The sequence below is a fragment of the Camarhynchus parvulus genome, chromosome 5 (genome assembly GCF_901933205.1).
Source record: "Camarhynchus parvulus chromosome 5, STF_HiC, whole genome shotgun sequence".
NCBI lineage: Eukaryota > Metazoa > Chordata > Aves > Passeriformes > Thraupidae > Camarhynchus > Camarhynchus parvulus.
In genome coordinates, this window is record NC_044575.1 from 39,027,377 (window position 1) to 39,035,980 (window position 8,604).

Here is an 8,604-nt window from a genome sequence, read left to right on the forward strand (position 1 = left end):
GATAACCAAATACTGTCTTGTCTCAGCAAGCTGTCCTCAGGATAGGTGCAGATAGCACTGTGCTTTCTCCTGCCATGATCTGCTCAGAGGTTTGTGAGCTTCCTACCTCCAGTGTCTGTGCCAGCATGGGAGGCACTGTGGTCAGAGATTCCTGGTGCCAGCACACTGGCCTGGGTGCCACCACCTACAAAAGCAGTGCTGAGGCAATGGGTGATTGCACTGGCCTGTCTGTGTAGCTCTGGGATGAGGGATGAGCACATTCAGGGAAGGGCATAGGGAATGATGATGGTTATTCCAGCCAGGTAGCTGGGTTTCTGCATATATGACATGCAGAATACATCTACAGGAACAATTTCATTGTGTCTTACACCACCCCTCTCTGCTAGATCTCACACCAATAGGCTTCACTCTAACCATCAGTTCAACAAACACTCCTGATTCCTTGCACAGCCTATGCTTTGAGCCAGTCAGGCTACACAGGCTCTGCCCAAGCTGCTTTTCTCTGGAATTTGTCCCTTTAAGCCTGAGAGGGGCAACTGACTCCAGCTCTAGATGAGCTTGTCTTTATAGGCTCTGCTTCTGCTCCTTGAGCTTCTGGTGGATTTTCTCCCAGATTTTTCACTTTCACTTTTGCTGCTCCTTAGGGTTCTGATGCTCCCATGCTTCCTGGTTTGCAGTCAGAGAAAAAAGCTACTGCTACCTTGATTGGGTTTGCTGTGGAGGGCACTGCAGGCTCCTGCTCTTCACTGGAGGATGCAAGAGAGTCCCATTGAAGCTTGCAGAGTTGCATACATGAGAGATCTCCATCCTTGCTGCGACCTTTGTATTTTCTCCAGGCTATAAAATGCTAAGCCTTGTTTTAGCTGCAGATGGAGAAGGTCCTACTGTGAGGTATATGTGACCTATGCCCACACAGATATAGAGCCAATATTTCTGCTGCAAAGCTGCTGAAGTCTAGATCCTTCAGGCTGGGTGGGGTTTCTGTGTAATGCCCGCAGAATTGCTAGAACCAGTCACTGGTAACGTCTCAGACATATTACTGCAACTCAGAACGAAAATAAACAGTCAGTGGTGACACTGGGAGACAGGTTTGCAACAACATCCTCTCCAAAACCTAAACAATATTCTTGGCATCATCAGTCAATGTGTCCTCCCTCTGCACAGCTGACTGTGAGCTGGAAGGCCTCCTACCTGTGTTGTGCTCAGCCATTCTGGCCAAACCAAGCCATTCTGGTGTTTGCTGGTCCTAGGAGACACATCTTCCAATCTGACCTGGCTTTGCCCCAGTCTTGCCATAAAAACCTGATCACAGAACATGATCTGCATGGTTCAAGCCAGTTTTGACCTCTGCTTTTTCTGTAATTGTGAGGTCTCTGGGGGGCAGTGTCTCAGTTAGAAAGAATGGTTATCCTGGGAGAATACCCTTATCAGCCAAGCAGCAGGGGACAACATATCCTTTCTGCCCTTTTAAACAGTGTAGGGAAAAAAATATCTTTTCCTAAGGCTATTTCCAGAGCTGCACAAACTGCTTGCTCCAGCTGTGTGCGGAGATTCCTTCACTTCCGTACTGGTGCTGTCTTTTGCTTCTCCTTCCCGGGGCTCCCGGCCCCTCCTCAAGGCTCCTCACACTTTTCGTTTAATTCATCTGCTTTTCATTTCCGAGTAGCGACGTGCCTGTCCTCTGGTGTGGCCCTCACTGCTGTCCGCAAATGAACTGCAAAGGAGCCTAAACGAGGAGCAAGGTGCAAGGAGGTGGCCAGGGCAATCACTGCCGATTGCTTTCGATTGTCTGCTCCTCCCAGCAACTCAATTCCTGTAATTTTCATTTCCTTGGCATCTGGCATTTCTCAAGTGTTGTGTGCGTTATCCGGCCATGCCCAGCCTTCAGGAGCACTGAGTTGCTGGCTGCTCCAAGGGAAGGCGATGCTTCTGGGCACACAACTGGATAAACCGGGTGATGTCCGGGCCTGTGGAAGCCTGTCCCTGCCCCAGCAGAATGTCAGCGCCTTTCTGCTGTGCTACAGAGCTCCTCACTGGAAACCTCTCTCAAAGCAGTACATAAACGAGGGCTCACAGGAGGCTGAGAGACTCTTCCCGGGGAAGGGCGGACAGGAGAGACAGCTCTGCCCGGCAAGCGCAGCCGGCGAACACCGCGTGTGTGCTGGCCTCTGCTGGGCGAAGCTGAGCGCGCCCAGCCCGCTCCTGCGCTCCCCTCGGCACAGCCGCTTCGGCAAGGGACAGGCTGAGCAGCTCTCTTGCCCATTTCGCTGTGGCTCCAAAGTATTTATGCACTTGTTTCACAAACCCCGTCCCAGAATTCACTTCTGTTAGAGCTGTCAGCCTGCATCAGCAAGAGGATAACCTCCTGCATGCTGAACCAAAGCAGCAGCCCACAGAAGGAACCCTCTCTCTGCTTCCTGCGATGGTCACAGTGTACAAAGCAGCGCTAGTCATACAAAAATGCTGCCTGGATGTTAATACTTCAGCACACAGAGATCCAAGAAGATCAGGAATCACTGCTAAGAGACAAAGCATTTTTATAAATCACAAGATGCCAAGAAGAGAAAAAACCAAGGCATGTCATGAAATGGCAAGAGTTTCTCTGAGTGAATAATCCTGTGCTCACTTTGTCTGTGTTCTGCTGTTTTTGCCACCTTATTAATTATTGATCTGGAGGAGATTTGAGCAGTGAGGCAGAGTTATATGTATCCATGAAGTTTTTTTAGGTTACTCAAAAACCCTACCCAACTAAATGTTAGGCAGCACATATTCATTACTTGCCAGGGCAGGGTTACAATCAGTGTCTAAAAGTTAGAATATGAGACTATAATTTTCAGCAGATATCAACTCCTGAGAGTTCTCCTGCCTCAGAAACATCCACACAGTGACAACACACCTTCCCCCCAACTCTTGTATCACTTCTGTGCTTTTTCCTAAGACACAAGCAACTTTTCTCCCCTCACAACAGTGGTGGTTTGGTGCTGTGGTCCTCAGAACTTTTCCCAGGTTTGGTTTTATTGCTGCAGTGTGAGTGGGAGGAAGATGAGGGACATGCCTGTGTTCAGCAGTGAGGCTATGCACATTTCCAGCACTCTTTTGTTATTAATTAATGTCAGCTGCAAGCAATAGAAGATTAAAATCTTTTTCTCATGTCATTTCTCATGCCATGAACTACTATAACCCACTGAGATGGAGGCTGGAGGATGCTGAGTAAGAAGGGCTTATATACTTCAAGCTTTGACATTTGGGGTTAATCTGTGACCCTGATCTGGACTGGGTGTGGAAATCTAGACTGTAGCTGAGTTTTTTGGCTAACTCGATCTTTTTTCACTTCTTTTATTCTGAGCTGAACAAAGAGAATCATATCTCATGTGCATGCCTGGTGCACAGTAGAGCAGTGAGGTGCGTTTGCTCCAATAACAGAGCTCATGAACAGCTTTCCTCACAGCTGTCTGTATCTCCACAGCTTTTCATAAGCAAAGGTTGAGAGCTGGGTTTAGATGCTCAAGCAGCACAGCAGGCTAACCACAACTACATAGCTTTTAGATTAGAGCCAGTTCTCATCCGGCCTGATCAGAGGATGGGGCAGAGCAGGTTGGTATGTTTGCAGAAGGCCATGCAGAGGTAGCACGAGCACCCTGTGCCCAGAGGGGGTGTGCACTAACCAGAAAAAGGCACCTTTGAGGTGCCTTGTGCCCAAGTGCTCTTCTATCCTGTGCACTCCTTCTACATCTTTTTCTTGCTGCAAGGAGGCAGCTGTGAATATTAGCACTTCAGCCATGCCCTCCCATCCACTCTTCACAGTTCAGACTTACATGATTCACCCACACAAACATCACATCTGAACTGGACAGGGTTAAATTAAATTCATTGATCTGTTAAAGCCAGGCTCTGAATAGGGAGACTGGATTTGCAAAGAAGTGATAAATTCAAGCTGCTCTTGGGCAAGCCCTTGCAGCCCAGGCTGGAAGGTGTCAAACTGGAAAAAAGTCCTGCCCCTGGCAAGGCCACACAAATCACCATAACTCTTTGTGGCCCTGTAAAATAGACGCAGATGACGCATCCTCACCAAAGCTCCCACAGAGTGAGAGCTACACATGAAATATGCTGAAGGGGAGCAAAACATTATTTCCTTCCCCTGAGTTGTACTTTTGAAAGGCTTAGGCTTTGGACAGTACAGGTTTGGTGCTCAAAGTTAGCCCCTGCACAACTTTGGTTGTTCTGAGGTCTGCAGTCTTCTCCAGATGAGACTTTACACTGTGCGACTAAGCCATTGTGTTTTGTGTAGAGGAAGGTAAGTTTTGCAAAATCTTAAGCGCTGCAGAGGTTGCCTGCTGCACTGTTATGAATGGAGTTGTCCATGACTGTTCATATACCCAGATCTTCATACTGAAAATGTAACAGGAAAGATTCTTAAGGGTTTAGGGTATCAAAATAACTGTGTATCTAAACTACAGTAATAAACAAATCCATTGCCTTTATAAGATGTATTCTGGGTGGCTCTTGGGATGCAGAAAGCTCTGGGTGCCAGCAGAGGGCTTGCAAGGTTCCCTGCTCCATCGGGGAACACCACTGCCTTTGTCCAGAGCAGCAGCCCTGCCAGCCCATGCTTCACCGTGTGTCTCCAGCTGAGCACTGCATCCAGGTGTGACCCCCAAACGAGGGGCTCTGCCAGCTATTCGAGTCTTGTCATTTGGTCTTATGCTACAACTACCTAACCTCCAAAGAACTTCACTAAAGCAGTTTAGGTGCTGAACCCAAAAGAAAACCTTCTCTCTCCACTAACAAAGATCTTGTATTCTTTCCTGCAATGTCTGTTGTAAAAAGTTGTGTGTGATACCTGCTGACAGTTCTTCTAGACCTAAATGCTATCAGTCAAAATGTGATAGGGCCACCTAAGAGGTAAGCTAGTTAGGCTTTGTAAGTGCAATGATGAAATTTAGAGGCACAAATAACAAGGTTGACACTTTGAAAGCAAGGGACATCCTGTGATCCTTTCAGGTTAGATAGCTCCCATTTGAAGGGAACCTAAAGAACTGCATGGATGTAAGATTTGGCAGATCCTCTAGTACTTGCTTTTCCTTAGCAGTTTTCTTCTTTTTTTCACCTACTCCTTGGATCTCCGAACCAATGTGGAGAGAAAAGACACCAAGGAATTATACTTTCCAGAATAATTTTCTACAATACCTTTGCACACCCTCCAAGCTAATTTTCCTCACCCATTCATATCACCTTGCTTGTCATTGTGGCCTGTTGCCATCTGGATTATCAGTGCTGTCACCATTTATTGGGTGGACTTTGAGAATAGTAAGCTTGTTGCAAGGCTTTATATAACATAAAGGAACTGTATGTACTAAGTGGTCATAAAGGCAGCATATATTCCAAGACTGTCAGTGTTGGATTTCTTGAGATCAGTAGGGAAGATTACAGAGGTTAGGTTCTACCTGATGGCCTGTATTCTAACACTCAATTTAGGTCCTGCTTCTTCCTCTGATTTAGTGCATTCCAATCTTCACAGATAGTTTTGGCTCTAGGATCCTATAAGCTTTTTAGCACTTCTGTTAATCTCCATGTAAAGGAGATTTCCCTCTAGCTTTAAAATCCACTTCAAGGGGTTGTCCTGAAATATAAATAATTTTTCATGGCTAAGAAATTTTTATATAAATATGCTGTGATGAGGGAAATCCAAAAGCAGCTGCTCTGTTGCTTCAAGAAGGGAAAGAGGCATGTGAGTAGAAACAGATGCAGCAATAGAGGAGGAAATGCACAGCACAGGGGTTTTATTTTAGTATTTTATAATTAGAAATTGGCAAATTATATAAAGGGGTGATTGAGTAGTTCACAGAGTTAGTAACAAAACAGCCCTGAAATCCAAGGACAGGAGTTCAAGGAAGTGTGGGCCTATAGGTATGAAAAGCCCTTTTCTGACTTGGCTTTGAGGAGCCAGTGTTGCTTCTCTGCCTGCTCATGTTCACTTGACAGGCTGCAGTCACCAGCGGCTGGGCACTGCTTTCATGCATCTCATTTCACCAGAAGTCCTCATGTAATTTTCAGCAGAATCTGTGTTTTAGTCATTCTTGACTTCCCATTTGACTTTTCTGACAGGACTAAGACATGGGAGCAAACGGCTCCTTGCTTGGCAGGCTCTGACTTCCTCCAGATCTTATGTTGATGCTGAGTAAACCCCAAGGATTTTTGAGAGAAATTTAGAAGCTGAAGGTGGGACAAAAACAAAACCCAGGATGACAGACTGTTTTTGACCCCAGTGTGGAGTACAGCTGTCAGGAGGCCAAGGACCCAACATGTGTCTCAGTCATCTCCCATATATCTGATAATTTGTCTATTGTGTGTGTGTTCTTTTCTAAGTACTATATTAAGAAATTTAACTGTTCTCTGTGTCTTTCTGGTGTGTGACAGTCTCTCCTCAATTCCTAATTTGTTTTCTTTATACTTTTTCTGCTTATTCTTTTTCTAAAAACCACATTCAGTCACTGATATCTTCCTCTTTGTTGCCCAGAGACCTTATGACACCAGTCTGCCATACAGTACCTAATTCATTATTCTGCATTTATCTGAGTTTACAAATTAAAGATGCCATGGACTGTGATAATACTTTCAGTTACAGACAGCTAAAGCTATAGTCCTAAAGTCATTCCAACCTTAATACAACATGTAGGTGACATATTTAAGTTAGGCTTGACTAACTCAGTAATGTCTTAACCATCTGCAAATTTTATTCCTTACAGCACTAAAGGGATAATAAATGACGGTCCTCTGAACAAACCCAGATTGTCATCCTAAAAGTTGCCTGTACATTTATTTTCTTGACTTTGTTTTTCAACTGCTCTTTGATCAATGATAGTGATTACCTCTGTGCAATTTTGATTTCTGTATAATATTGTGGAGAATTTTATAAAGATATTTTCAAGTCTTATCAGCCCAGAAGTTAATCTTCTGTAGTATCTCACTGCTTTATTGTTAGAGTTCTCAGACTAAGCAATTGTTGAACCATAGTAGTCTTATTCCTGCTCCATTTCACCTCTGCCCTACCCGCACTGCTGTCACTCATTGCATGCCTAATAACATTTGGATTACAAATTTGTTACACCAAATTCCTCTGTTCTGTGGTTTCAATGCAGACCTTCGAGTTAACTTTAGTTGCCTAATTTAATAACAAATGGGACTGAAAACCTCTTTTCTGGCTTTTGCTTCTGAATTTGCCTCTCTTATTTGTTATGTAAAAGGGCTACATTATGACTATGTTGTACTGTTGTGAGAAGCATCTCAGTTGAGGTTCATTGGCAAAGCTGTGAGCTGTGGAGGGAGAGAGTAGGATGGTTTGCAAGTCTGCCCTGTGGAACTTTCAGCAGAGTACATAGGGAAGTCTGCACTGGCTCTGCTCATCTCCAGCTCTGCTTCTGGCCACCGCTGGGAGTAGGAAACCCAAGCAGGTGACAAGAAACAAACTCTGTAAGGATACACAGCAAGAACCACTTAAACTGACATTTGTGCTCCTTGCAATAATTTGTGCAAAACTTTTTTGTTTTGGGGTTTTGTTTGTTTGTTTTCTTTCACGGTAAATAAGAACATAAAGGCATCAAAACTGTCTCTTTGCTCCTGACAGTAGGTAGATAACTCAGAGGACAGCAGCAATAACCTCTGACAGTGCTCCACCAAGTGTGTAAAAAGGCTACGTTATGATGCAGCTATCAAGTAAACACAAGCCAGAAAAACTTCACTTTTTCATACTCTGTATTCCTTTGTTTCAGGAGTACACCATCCAAAAGACACTGCTCCCATTTTTCCAAATGAATTTTGACCTGTGTATTAAATGCTGGAAGAAAGCTGAACACCAGCAAATTTGCGTCCTTGTGCTGAGGAATGTTTATGCAATTTAGGTAACATGATGCTAATTAAATGAATTGTAGATCATAAATGATCTCCAGGCAGGCATCTCCCAGTGGCGTGTTGCTCAAGTAATGGGAAAACAAGCGCTGACTCATTAACTGCGAATTCCTCGTGAGAATGGAAACAAACACCACTTTTGGCTCTTTTACTTCAGTGACGCCGAGATGTTTTAATTTTCACTTCACTGGATATTTTCACTCTCTAGAGTGCCATGTTGTGAGAAAAACCATCAGAGGCCAACCCAAACGAAACCCAAACCGGTTCCTCCTCCAGGACTTCACCTTGGCACCTCTGGCGGCGTCGGGCATTGCCCACTGGCTCACAGCCTCCCCCAGGCCACAATTCTGCTCAGCCCAGTCCCGTTCATCGCTGGCGGCCGAAGCCTCTCCCGCCCCCGGCCCTCGGAACGCCGTGGGGGCCTCTCGGCGGGGCCGGGCAGGGCAGGGGGCGGCCGCGGGGAGGGGGGCGGCCCCTCTGCTGCGGGGTGGGCAGGGCCGCGGCAGGACCCGGGCAGGGCAGCGGCAGGACCCGGGCAGGGCAGCGGCCCGGGCAGCGGCCCCGGCAGCGGCCCGGCGGTGTGGGGCGCGCCGTGCCCCCCGGGCGGCCCGAGCCCTCCCCGGCCTGGCGGCGGGGCGGGGCGGAGGGCGGGGAGGGCCGGCCCGGGGGCACCTCCCCGCGTGGCAGCCGCCAGTGAGC